Below are 13,735 nucleotides of genomic sequence, written 5' to 3'. Positions count from 1 at the left end.
AAAATGTAAATTTGTTCTTGAGAATAAACATGGAGGGACACATTTTCTCTTTATATTTTTATAAATTAAAACAAAAAAAAAAACTATTTGAAAAAGAATTTATCATCACAGTTTAAAAAAGATTCTCACTATATTCCTAGAGCAAGACCTGAAATTTGGTTATGCATTTGCTCTTGGGTACTTATGAAATTTTGTATTTAGTGGTGTCATCAGCATGGTCCAGTGGATAAAAGAGAAGCTTGAGACTCATTGATACTACTCCTGGCTCTGCTTCTAGGTGATCTGGGCATATAATTTCAATGTCCTCAGCAAAGCAAGCCAGCTTCATTATTTTCAATTTTAGTAGGATGGAAGGATAAATTGTTCCAGTGGGCAAAAGTGGGAGTGAAATAGCACGTACAATTACTAACTGTACTAATTGTGTATGAAATACCTGGATTCAACAGAGGAGCATTTTTCATTGCTTTAGCAAAAACGTGAAAAACATGCAGTATTCTAGATGCAAAACATCTTCATGTGTTGCTCTCAGAGTCCTATCAGTAGTAAACAGCATTAACAAAAACTGAACAGATACACACAGCTGTACTTAAATGTGATGGATTTTCTAAAGATCAAACTTCTAAACTGTGATTCTTGAGAATGTAGAGCAGAACCTCATTAAGATCCCTTGGGCTCATCATGATATCTAAGTTGTAACTCTGAAATTGTTTTTTCTTTCTGTCACCCAACATTTCAACATTAAGAAATTTCAATATAATCTGAAACAATCACAGCTCTGAAGAGAGCCACAGAATTCTTTCATATATAAGAAATATAAACACAGTCACAGGAAAAAACTCTCTACCATGGTGTTCATATAACCTCTGTCAAGTGCAGTGCAGGATCTCATCTAGCCCAACATAAAAACGTCATCTTTGTCCCTTACTTCATTTAGCCAATTCAGAAACCTTTCCTGAGTTGGGCACTACATTCATCTGCTCTATTTACAGGCCAAAAACAGCTGCATCAGAGAACAGATGGAATAATAAGTCACATTCCTGGTCTCTTTGTCCTGGCTATTTAGGAAGGCTCAAGGAACATCATAAGAGAGCAACAGGAGAAGGGAGTACAGGCATCTCTCAAGTTCTAAAGCATACACATCACTTTCCCTGCTTTCATTCCTGCCAGTAAAAACTTTAACATAAAACCAATTTTTTGCTATAATATCTGAGTAGAGCAAGAGACTACATTAAGTTTCATCAATATTCAGAGGCCTGAATAAAGCTGCAAAGTTCTCTAAACAAATAGAGAACCACAGTCCTCTTGGAAATGGCCACAAATTGCATAAACAACCACCCTAAATTGAAGTAATATTTTTTTATATGACAGGAATCTCTAAGAGTTCAGATTTGAAAAATACAAGTCTTTGAAAATCAGTCCTTTTTAACTAGAATGTATTTTTACATAATGTTTGTACTGTTATTAATATTCCAGTGGTGAGTTTACCTCATTGTTACAAAGGAAAATCTTGGTTGCTCAGTTTCACCTTCGAGACAGTGTATTTTATTAGGCTGGTGTTGGCTACACTGAAGAATTCCTTCCCCTTTGATGAACCCGAACAGGTACCTAACAAGAGTTAGTGAAACTGGGCCACCCCTCTTTGGTGAAGCAAGGAGATAGTGACCTTGGGGGTCCATTTTTCCAAATCCTTTGCTGTCAAGACATTTACTAACCCCTTTTCTCCCTCTAAATAGCAATACAATGTACATGTAAAAAGTACTTCTCTACCCTTACTCAGTACTGTCTTCACATGTCTAAGAGCCACAGCACCTCACTAAAACCTCACTCATGGCACACTACAGCTTGCACCCACTTTACTAAACTGGCAGATCCCTTTGCATCAGATAGCTTTCCTCTTTCTTAAATTTACTGTGGAAAACTGTTAGTATTACAAATAAAGTGCTAAATAGTCACTGCTAATAACCAGTTCTTATAGGATTCAACAGAAAGGTACACACTCAGTGAGGATTCCCCATTTACAGTCATGTTTCATAGCCTGACTGCTAGCTTTTAGTCCATTTAAGAAGCATCAAATTGATTTCATTTCAGTCTAGTCACTTGATCAAAAAATCATGCCTCACAGAAGCATATTATATATTACTTCAATGCAATGGCATTGATCAAACTGTATTTGTTATTTCTCAAAAAAGAGAATAAAGAAAGGAATAAAAAGGCAGGTTGATAAAATCTATTTTCCAAAAATCACGGGTGACTAGACTTAAAGAATGATAGGAAGCTTAAATGTAGTCCAGTTAGAGAATTTCTTTCATTTTTTCCAGGACCAGAGCCAAACTGATAGGCTTCCAATTACCCAGAAGATTCCTTTTGAAAGCATTGGTGACAAATTTCCAAGTTCACTGTAATTCTCCATGTTTCAAAGCATATTGAAAAATTCAAGCTTCATAACCCAAAGAATTCTACAGTGAATTCTGCAAAAACTTCTGGGTATTAGTTGTCAGACCCAGATGTTTAAATAAGCCAAACAGAAGCACAACAGCAGCTCACACAGCAGAGGTAGAGGAGGCTGTTATGTGCTTCACCATCACCACCAGCCAAGATACAGTCTTGGTACTTTATCCTTTAGTGACACCTGAAGAAGAGAAGTAATTCAGTGAATACTTTTCTCTAAGTCTAATAGACATTTTTCAACCAACAACAGCCCACTCTTTTGTTCTGACTCCTTTTGTTCTTACTAGCTTTCTTTAATATAAAAAAAAAAAATACAAGAAAAAGGTATTTCATCCATTATTCCATTCACCATTGAGATTTTTGTGTGCCTTTATCAATTTCCTAAAGTACTTAACTTTTATTTTATAGAACTTTCATACTCCTACCCTCTCACTTGGGGATTTCCATAGCAATAATTTTTCTTTGTCAGGTTTCCTTTACCTTTTAGGTCATCAATTCTAACATTCTTAGAAGAAAAAAAAAAACAACCTGTTATGTCATTTTTATTTGAAGTCTTGAAACTTGTTTTCTGTACTATGAAATTGGTTATTTTCATAAACCAGTGAGAACAGGGACTTGAATATATTTATTACAGGAAAACAGAATAAAGTCATGATCACTTATGCCTAATTAACTGCTCATTAGTGATTTGCATGCCACATAGAGAAGCACTGTTGGAGAGGAAAAGCTGTGGTATTGCTGACTACAGCTACCGTGACACTCAGTACAGAACCTCTGTGTCACAGAAAATCCTTACATGCATTCCCTGGAGTTCTGTTCTCTGCTGTGGAAAAAATCACCCAAGAGAAGCTGCTGGTCAAAGGCTCATGGCACAGATGGGGGCTCCTTACTCGCCACACCACTCAGCTCCTCCAGGGCAGCAGCACAGATGGCTCCTGGCTCACCCTGCAGCACCCCTGCACCACGGGTTTCCTCAGATCTGGCTTTATAATGTCCCTCTGATATACAGAAGAACAATTCTGCCCGCAGCCCCCTGTCCAGGGAAAGTTAAGGACATCCCCATTGGATTTAGGGATAGTCACTTGGCCCTGGCTAGCTGAGATACAAACTAGATAGCAATTTGAATGGCATTTTCAAAATAAGATCCCAAAACATAAATTCAAGAACAGGACACAAAATTCAATGAATATCAGATGCAGATCAAGTGAGGAAAAGAGATTCTTAACCAGTGCGTGTAAGACTCTGCAGTGGAAAGACTACATTTATTAATGGTAGTTTATTATTTATACTATGTCCCAGGACTATTCTTTCTGCTGAGCAAAGATCAAAAAAAGCCTTTTTACTTTAGCAAGAAAAGAGTAATTTGCTAGATGTCAATGGACTGTGTTTTCTGTTTTTCAGCAATAGCTATTCTCTGAAGGCTTAAACGGATTGTTTTTAACCATAATGTTGTTAAAGAAATGCCAGGAAGTTTATTCATGGTTTATTAATACTGCAGAGGGCCCAATGCAGCAAGATGTCCAGACTTCCAAAAAACAGGCTTGCCAACCATCCCCTTGGCCAGTTTCCAATCAAAGGAAGAACATGATAGCCAAGCTGCAGCTACAGTGACTTCAGAATCTGTTGAAAAAATAAAAAGTAGAATGATCCAAGACACAGAGCCCTACTCCAATTTTATACACACACAAAAGAAAAAAAAAAGTCCAAAACGCCACTCACATTTTATTTACACCATCACATAAAGTCCAGACAGGGTCTGTAAGAATATTTTTTCCCCAAATGATTTTTCAGAGTTCAGGTTAGTGTTCTGACACCAAAAGACAAAGCCCATAACCAATTGCAGTACATTTCTTCATCCTACCATATGCTTTCTTTCCCTGCAGAATATTGATAATTCTGTCATCTGGGTTCCTCTTATCTTTTGGATAAATGAGGCTATTGCCTTCCTAACTTATTAAGGTATTTAGCCTCTCCTTTATATTTGAAACACGTATCTGATATACAAAATAATTATGGAGCCCTTCACTATAAAACTATTTTGGTGAACACCAGCTATACTTAGGTTTGCAGTTTCTGAGACCTTTCAAGCTTTGTCTCTAACAAGATCACCTGCATTTCCTCCATCAGGGCCAAAGATGCTCCCTTTTCAAGGTTAGTGCTTGCAGATTTTTGCTCACCTCTGGAATGTTACAGGATGAAAAAGGGGTTTTAAAGTGATAATTTTCCCATGAAAAGTAGCTCAGCTTCTTCTGAAGGCACATTCTACTATTGATCAGTCACTTTGCTCTCTATGAAAATGAATGCCCATACAATACATAGACGTATGCTTTTGTATTCCTTAATAGATAGAGGTTCCCAGCACAGAGTCCAGGCACAGGCTCCAAAGGCTGTCCCTCACCATGGTTTGGGGAGGCAGAGGGCAGGGCATGGTACCTTCAATAGAACAGAACAGATTCCACTACAACCATTCCCAAGCATCCAGCTCCTGCCACCAGGCAATGCCTCCTCACTTCTTACTCCTCCAAATTCCGAAGATGAAAGCACAGACATTTCAGATGTGATTGCCTGTCCCGGATGTTTCAACCCTTCATAAAGGAAAGAAATTCCTTTATTATAAAAGTTGCCCACAAAAGGGTGGCTGTTCAGTATTTCTGCCGGATGGAAACATCTGTCATTATATGATATTCAGGGAGCCTTTTTTCTTTTTCATAACATATGCAATGTTAGGAATAATGAGTTTTACCAGGGCTCCAAGTCTTGTAAACAGTGTTGATTTTTTTTTACAGCATTCTCAAATGTGGAACTACTTAAATAATACAATTTAAATCCAAGGATTATCTATCAGTGTTTCTTCTGTAATCTTTTTTCTTCAAAGAGAGAAAAATTTACTTTACCAAACTGCATAATCACAAGGAAAAATCTGGGAGTCTGACAGACAGAAGCCACTCACTTTTCATGGTGCACTGTTCCTCAGTACCAAAACATTTCTGCAGACCTGTCACAGGGGAACTTGAGGTAAAATCCCTAAAACTTTTATTAAGCAAGAGTTTTGGTATCAGGTGACAGTTATTCTGAAGTCCTCCTAATGAGGTCATGAAGAATTCTGTTTTCAAACACAGTATTTCTGACTCCAAAACTTATTTTTAAAGAATGTGATGGATTTTAGACTTCATTTTAACATGTATTTCTAGATGTTTTAAATGCTCTTTTAAGGTGGCAACTACCTTTGAATATGTACCCAGCTCTCCTGGCATGCAAGATGAGACAATTGTTCAAATCTTGTTAAAAATTCTTGTCATTTAGCTCATTGGAATTGGGATCTCACCACAGGTTTTGGCTTAACAAAACCAGGGATAGCATCCTAAGAGTGGATCTATCACTTAGAAAGAGGACAAAAATCTGAAGAACTATGATCAAAAAAAAAACCATGGGCAGCAGTTTGAGGGAGGGGATTCTGCCCCTCTACTTTGCTCTCATGTGACCCCACCTGGAGCACTGCATCCAGCCCAGGAAGAATAGGGATGTGTTGGAGCAAGTCCAGAGGAAGGCCACAAAGAGGCCTGGAACACCTCTCCTACAAAGACAGGCTGAGAGAGTTTGGGTTCCAGTATCTAAAGGGGCTACAAGAGAGCTGGAGAGGGATTTTCACAAGGGCTTGTAGTGATAGAGCAAGCAGGAATGACTTTATTAAACCACACTTTTATGTTCAAAGAGGGCAGGTTTAGATCAGTTCTTAGGAAGAAATTCTTTAGTGTGAGGTTGGTGAAGATCTGGCACAGGTTGCCCAGGGAATCTTTGGATGACCCAGGCCCAGAACTGTTCAAGGCCAGGTTCAATGGGGCTCTGAGCAACCTGGTCTAATTGAAGGTTCTCTGCTTGACAGAGGTTTGAAATGAGATGATCTTAAAGGTCCCTTCCAACCCAAACCATTCTATGATTCTATAACTTTACAATATGGTTTATTTATTCAGTGATACCAAGGAGACAGTCTTAACAGGTTTTGCATATTTCTCCTTCAAGACACTTTGTTTGGGATTTTTTTTTAAACTACAAGTAAATAGCAGTCCTAAACAATGCAATATTACATCATACTGTTAAATACCAGTTCAGGCACTATGTGTTTTGTTTTCTCCATTCTACTCTAGGCTGTTATGAAAATGTAAACAAACTTAAAACATTTGTTGCTATTTGTGCTATGTATAGCTCTACTCAGCCCAAAGTCCTCTTCTCTTGTTCATTATTTCTATCTGGAACTGGGAAACTTTTCTTGAAGCAGTATTGTTTTTCATTTGAGAAAAAAAAAAAAAAAAGCAAGAGAAAATGATTTAAAAGTCTCACATCTTACAGAGTACATAAACCCAGTTATAAATATGCTACAATCAGCACACTACACATTTTTTGTAGAAATAAACAGATGATGGTGGAATTCAGTTCGTGCTAAGAAAGCAGGAACAGGGCTTATAAGAATGCTAACATCTGTCCTTAATTTGCTTGCACATAAACCAATGGTAATCTGCTTTATTGCCAAAGTCATATAAAGAAATTGGGCACCAAGCAGCATAGGTAATCTTGAACTGGAGGCCCTCCAGCCTAATTAGACACAAACACCCAGAAGGCCAGAGACTGAAATATGGCATGTAGATTTTGAAATATATGAAGAGACAGAACAGTCTCATTAGCAGCCATCCGGGTGTATGCTTAAGCCTCTGAAGTTCCTTTTTTGACTAAGGGAAGGAGTAAGCCGTGTCTGTGCCCGAGGCTAAGCACAAGGAAAAGCATCCTGCTCCTTCTGGAAATGGCCCCAGTCTCCCAACCCCCACCCCAGCACGTTCCTCCTGAGCTTTGTGCAACTCTTGGCCACTCTCTTCCTAAAGACATACCCGCAGTCAGCCAGCTGATTTAGTAACAATAATGCTGGAAAGCCAAAACATTATAAGTCATTGAAAAATAAGACAAAGAAGCAATTCTGTGGGTAGTTTATAGAGGTATTGGTTCGTTACTCACTATTTAGTAGATACATTTCTTAAGAAAGTTAGTCACAGAGTTTTGCCAGAAGCCATTTTAAAACTGATAACTTTCCTTATTTCAAACCACTAAATGTTTTTTATTTTTATTGCATCAAACAGCTATTGTTGGCTACTTTTTGACTACAAGCTTGTCTCTCTTTGATTTCATATATGCATCTACTTTATAGAACAATGAAAAACTATAAGTTAATTAAAGAAATAGAGGAGAAGACCGTGACAATTTTAAGGCAGAATGACCATGGCAGAAAAGGCTGTGTGCAGAACTCACCTCCATGTTGCAGATTTCAGGCACTTTCAGGGACTATCTATTTTTGGAACCATAATAGCAACACTTAACTAACCAGAGGTTGTGATAGAAATGTTTTTATCAAGTTATCTGCCTCTCAGTTATTTGGAGGAACAATGCAAGGCAGCACATTATTTCCTTTTTCAATTGAATTTTACATTATCAGGAAATATCACACTGGCCACAAAACTATAAACAACTTTTGGCTTTAGTAAAGTAAAAGGAGCTTTGTGCTTCTTTTCTTTTTCTGCAAACGCAACACAAAGGAAACACAGGGACACAGAAGAGTCCAGAAATCTGGTGTGCAATTAAAAATTGTGGATAAAACCTTCTGTTAATTGACATTCAAGATCAATTTGTACCTTCAATTGGGATACTGTTGTTGTACCAGTGCCTAAAATCACCAATCGGACCCATTTTCTTGATAAATTTTATGGGAAGACAATATTCGACATCTAACCTTAGCAGCAATGACCACTGAAGCATTACTATTACAAAACAAATACGCAAATGCTAAGTGGGGTTAATTTTTTAAGGAACTTTTCCTAAAGATTATTTTTAATGTTTTTTGCATTTGTAAAAGTCTTGTTTGGGATATTTTTTTTAAGAATATGTACCAGGATATGTACAGTTCTCTTTTGCCCTTCACTGTGTCTTAGGTTTGAGTTTCAAGGAAAGAAAATAAAGCAGTAGGAAAGGAGTTACTTGGCCACAACGTGGCAAGCCTTACAGTACTGCCCACGGCCGTGTGACCTCAGCCAGCAGTGAAAATCGGGGGATGCCCCACGGGTAGGGGACCCGCAACCCGCCGAGGGAGCAGAGCCTTGGCCCGCGGGCCTGTCTGCCTCCGGGGGCAGGCGCAGACAGACATGAGCTCACCGCCCCCGCAGCAGCCAGCTCTGCTTGGGAGCCACACAGCCTCAGCAGAGAAACCCGTGCCCAGCCCGATGCTCCGTGCCCAGCACAGGGAGCCGAGATCAGGCGGCCGCATCCCCCCCGACGTGCCCGGGACCCCGCGCAGAGCGCCGGGCAGGGCCAGGAGGGAGCGCACGCAGCAGGCACCGCCACTGCCCCGCTGACGCTGGGGCACAAGGCACCGGCGAGGCCGGTGACCGGCCAGCCTTCGCTAAGGACAAACGTAAACAGGAGGAAATAAAGGGGAAAGCGGGCAAGCCTTGGCTGCTTGAAGCATGAAAGGGCAGATGCCAGCTCTGTGGGCGCAGGCCCACGCTAGAGCACAGCGGCCCCGAGGGCACTCGCAGTGCGGGTGTCTGGGACGGGCTCGGAAGTGGGCACGGAGAAACCCGCCCAGCCACGAGGAGGCCGTCGGCGAGGCCAAGCGCGGTGACCGAGGCTGGGAAGGGAGATGCCCCGAGCGGCCAAAGCAGGGTGGCGGAGGGCACTGAGGGGGAAGCCTGCGAGCCCCGGCCCCAGGGGAACAGGGCTCAGCTCTGTGCTGAGGAGCTGCACCCTCCCCGAGGCAGGTGCACCGTGCAGTGCCCGGGGCGAGCCCCGGTGCCTGACCTCCAGAGCTGCCCCGGGCCCCCGGCATCACCCCGACCCCGACATGGGCAGGACCCCCCCTTACCTTCCGCTGCGGGCGGGGTCGCCGCCTGCCCGGCCCCCGGCTGCTCCTGCCAGGGGCGGCGGGGCCGGCCCGGGGCTCCCCGCGGGGCGGGGCCCGGCCCAGCCCGGCGGCGAGGCGTTCCCGGGGCCGCCGGCGGCGCGGAGCCGAGCGGGGAAACCCGGGCTCTCCCGGCTCCCCCGGCTCCCCCGGCCGGCGCGGCACCTGTTGCCAGGGAAACCCAGGTGTCTCCTCAGCCGCGGCCATCCCCGGCGCAGCGGAGGGGGCGAGGGGCGCGGGGGCGGCGGCGCTTGCGGCGCCGTGGAGGCGGCGGAAATTTAACAAGCAGTTTTTTCTACGAGGGGCTGGGAGCGTGTCTTTGGGCAGGTTTCTCTCGGGTTTGGGCACAATAAACCCGCTGGTCTGTTAAGCTAGGGCCTGTTTTAGAAAAAGTAATTGTGATTTGGGCAGGAACCACCAGCCCCTGCGTGCCCGGAGAGGCTCCTGTGTCCTGGCCTTGCTATGCAGGACTCTGGAACAGGTGGAGAAATCATGAGCGGATTTCCTTTGGCTTTCTGACAGTGGAGAGCGATGTCATTGCATTGACTGGGTCAGCTGCAGTTCTGTGCGTAGCATAAGGGCATGCCAGTGTGGAGGAAAAGATCACAGAAATTACACGACTCAAAAATTGCCTCCATTCCCTTTTGCTGCACGACTATTTTCCTTGCAGTTAACAACTAATCAGTTCCAGGAATTTGAGGGAGGCTGTGTATTAAGGTAACCGCAGATAGCTGGGTTTGCCAGCACCCACTCACCCTTTAGGCTGACCCTTTGTGCCGCTCCTGGCCCTCTCTGGCTGAAGACTTCTCCTTTGCATCCTTCTTTTGTGGCAGAAAGGGTGGGTCTCTCAATTTGGATCCTTGTAGTATTCCTTTATTTCCGAAGTCCTGTAGTACTCTGCCTGTAAACAAAAGTAATGTCTTGCAATAAAAGTAAAAATTAATTTGACAGTTTCTGATCATATATTCATTACAATTAATTTTCTTACAAGCACCTGAAATTCTCCTATCCAAGGAGAAGTTTGCAGTTGTTTTATATATTTCCTACTTCAAAAAACAAAAGATAGGTATGACTGTGTATGTTTTGGATATGTTAATAAGCAAGAAATGTGTATGATTTTACTCAATTTATCAAGACCTGACAGACAGATTGATAGCCTCTGCATAGGCCATGTCCTGGCTCTGGAGGCCCAGAAGTAGATGTTACAATCTCATATTCTTCTGACAGTAGTACTGGGGAGACCCCAACACTCTGGGCAATAGTGGTTTCTGCCCCATAGACCTTTTAATACCATAAAAAGTCACCAAACAGTGGCTGGCACTCCCTTATCTCAGGAAAATCACATCTGGTTTCAGCATGTGTGCCCTCTCTCCCCCATGGCTGGCTGGAGTCTCTTCTGAAGCTCCAAACCAATTCTATCCTAACAAAAACTGCTTATAGAGGCACTGCTGCTGCTGTCTTGGAAGGGAAGAAATGCAGTCAAATTAGAGAGATAAGGATATTTTGTTTCCAGATATATCCTCCTGCAGCAGTTGCTATGGTTTTGCACATTCTGAAGCTGTTTTGCCACATCAGCACTAAAAACTGTCATAAAACATCAAAGGCATCAGCTGAACAAGAGGTGGCCCAGCACCCGTGCTGTGGGCTCCTTTCAGTTTCTGTGTCAAGATATGCCACAGGTAGTAGTTTTCAGTCTATCAGATCTTCAGACCCCCTGCACACTGACCCACAAGACAAGGTCCTGTACTTTTCCCTTGTTTGAGCAAGACTAAAAGCTCTTTTGTGAATTAGGACACATGCTATATGTAGCATGTGCACTAATAAATGATTAGTAGTTCCTTCTTCCTCGCTTCTTTGTATAATTATTTCACCTTTCTCACATACAGTGCGAGAGATGAACCTTCAGTTTAATAAATACCCGCTGAAGTGCCTTTCAGTGAGCTTGGGGGCAGTTAAAACCAATCCTCTTCAAGCATTCAAGTTACTGAGCCAAAAAAGAGGAGCCTTATATACAGTTGTGGCAATTATCTTTCCAGAATATAAGATTGCCTCTCTTCTCTCTGTTGTCATTTCTTGACAGGCTTTTAAAAAAAGCACATAGAGGGTGGGAAAAAACCCAAAGTTTTCTCTCAGCTCAGTGAAACTGCAATGGGTGCTGTTCAGAAATACCTGACGTAACTTAATTCTGAAGAATACAGAAAACAAAGTAATTTTAGAGGTTTTATTTCCTAATGCTTTTTGGCCATGACTATTGTAAAGCTCATGAAACTTGTGTATGTGTAACACCAGAGAAATGGTGCATTTTTATGGTCCCAGCTTGTCACCTTGCATGAACTCACAGTTCATGACATGAATCAGGCCAGGAGTAAAATGAAGATTAAAAGGGGTATGAAAAGAACTAATGGTAGTTTTTTAATATGCTGATTCTTTGTAGCTGGCATTCAGATGAGAGCTGACCTTATGAAATCTACCAGTAATAAGCACTTTTAACTGCCGTTTTGTCTCACATACAACAACAGCACTAAGTCTGAAGTATTTTTAAACAGGGTACCTGCAGAACATCACAAGATTTAGGTATTCTGGTCTTTTGCCATATGCACTCTTTCATTTTTCTTGTACAAGAAGGATTCCATTAACTGAGTCACAGCAAAGAAACTATGCAGAATTTTATCAGAAGGGTTATATGCAAAATCTACATGCTACTTCACTGCAAACCAGTGGCACCAGTCCAGTAACTAACATATGCTATGGCGATGGTGACACCACATGGGAGTGATGGGCTGGGCTGCAGGGTGAAAGGAAGTGCTAAGCAGAGTGCACGGTAGATGGAGGGAGCTATTCCAGGTTTATCTTCCCAGTGCTATTTTTAAGTTTTTAGATTAAATCTGATCTCAATACAGTCCTTCTTTCCACACATTTGGGAGTCAGCGCAGCGCACGCACATGGAAAATACTTTCCAGTTACAGCATGAACAAGCTGAGCAGGAAGGACTTACTGCAAGATTACCATCCAAATCGCCATCTGCCCAAGGGAAGGGACAGCATGTAGTTGCACTATTCCTGGAGCAAAGAAAGGACCAGGTAGTTACCAAGTCTTCCTTCCTCTCTGCAGAAAGTTGGTACAGCCCACCTCAAGATGTTTGTTCCTGCACTGGCTTGTTCATGCTGCCAGTGGCTTTTGCAAAGACACAGGCAAACTTCTCCTTGTGTCACTGCCTCAAAGATTCTTTATTCCAGGTACACCCATCTTGGGGTGTGGAGGAGAGAAACAACAACAAAAACAGGGCTAAAAATGTGGTACTCTGAAACAGGAGAAAGAAGGTGGGATGAGAATATATTTCTCCTTTTATACCTATGGCTTTGTCCTAGCCTACGTCTTCTGAGGATGTTCACAGGCCAGCCCTATTTTTTGCTGTTTACCATGACACAGTTCCTTCAAGTAGCAGAATACTTAGGATAAATGTCAGACCTGAATTATGGAAAAAGTAGTCTGAACATCTATTCTTTAAATAAACAAAGGCTTTTGTAAAAATTATTTGGCCACTTAACAGTGGAATTGGACCATCAAAGAAGAGGAAACTCTTGCAGCCTATTTTTTTAAATGAATGCTCTGCCTACAAAGAGCAGTTCGCAGAGCAAATCCCTAAGACTGTGAAAGGGAAAGGCTACTTAGTTACTCAGTGTTTTCTCTACCATAAGCTATCTTATCCCACAGGTGTAAAATAACATCATCTGATCTGAAACCAGTAAACTGCTAAGTAAACATATAAAAACCTAAAACTGTAACTAAAACTGCTGCCAATTGTTAGCTGTTGCCAGTGGAAATGAAGGTGTAGTTAAAGTCAAGAAAAGGTAATTTGATTCCTCACTTTGCCTCCTGGCTCTCAGCTGCTTTTACTCCAGAAGCTGTTCAGTTTCTTACCATGTTAAGAAGATGGCCTAAAAGGCATAGACAGATAGCTTATTCCAGAGAAGTCCCTTCCGCTCCAACATATCCATGACACTCCCTAGCTTTCATGGGGGCGTAGAGGATTGCTCCTGCAGACCCACCCAGATGAGCAGGATTCCACTTTGCCACGGCGCAGAAACTGGGGAGCAGCCAGTTACACCTGAAACGCTCATTTGCCCTGCACTCAGAGAAGCACAAAGAGCTCATAGAGAAGCTGAGCACTGAGTCTGACATTTACAAACTAAGAGCATGGCTAGCTGCAATGTCTACAAGCATAGAACTTTCATTCACAGTTTTCAAATGTTCTGCTTCACAGAAGTCAGAAGCTCCCAGTGGTCCCTCAGGAGCCTACCTGGGGTCAGAAAATAATTTTATCTAGCACAGAAGACAGCTGGGTGTTGC

Source organism: Pseudopodoces humilis, chromosome 2 (assembly GCF_049639895.1).
Source record: "Pseudopodoces humilis isolate 2021_Gansu_Grassland_sample_001 chromosome 2, ASM4963989v1, whole genome shotgun sequence".
Taxonomy (NCBI): Eukaryota; Metazoa; Chordata; class Aves; order Passeriformes; family Paridae; genus Pseudopodoces; species Pseudopodoces humilis.
Note: the sequence above shows the minus strand (reverse complement) of the source record.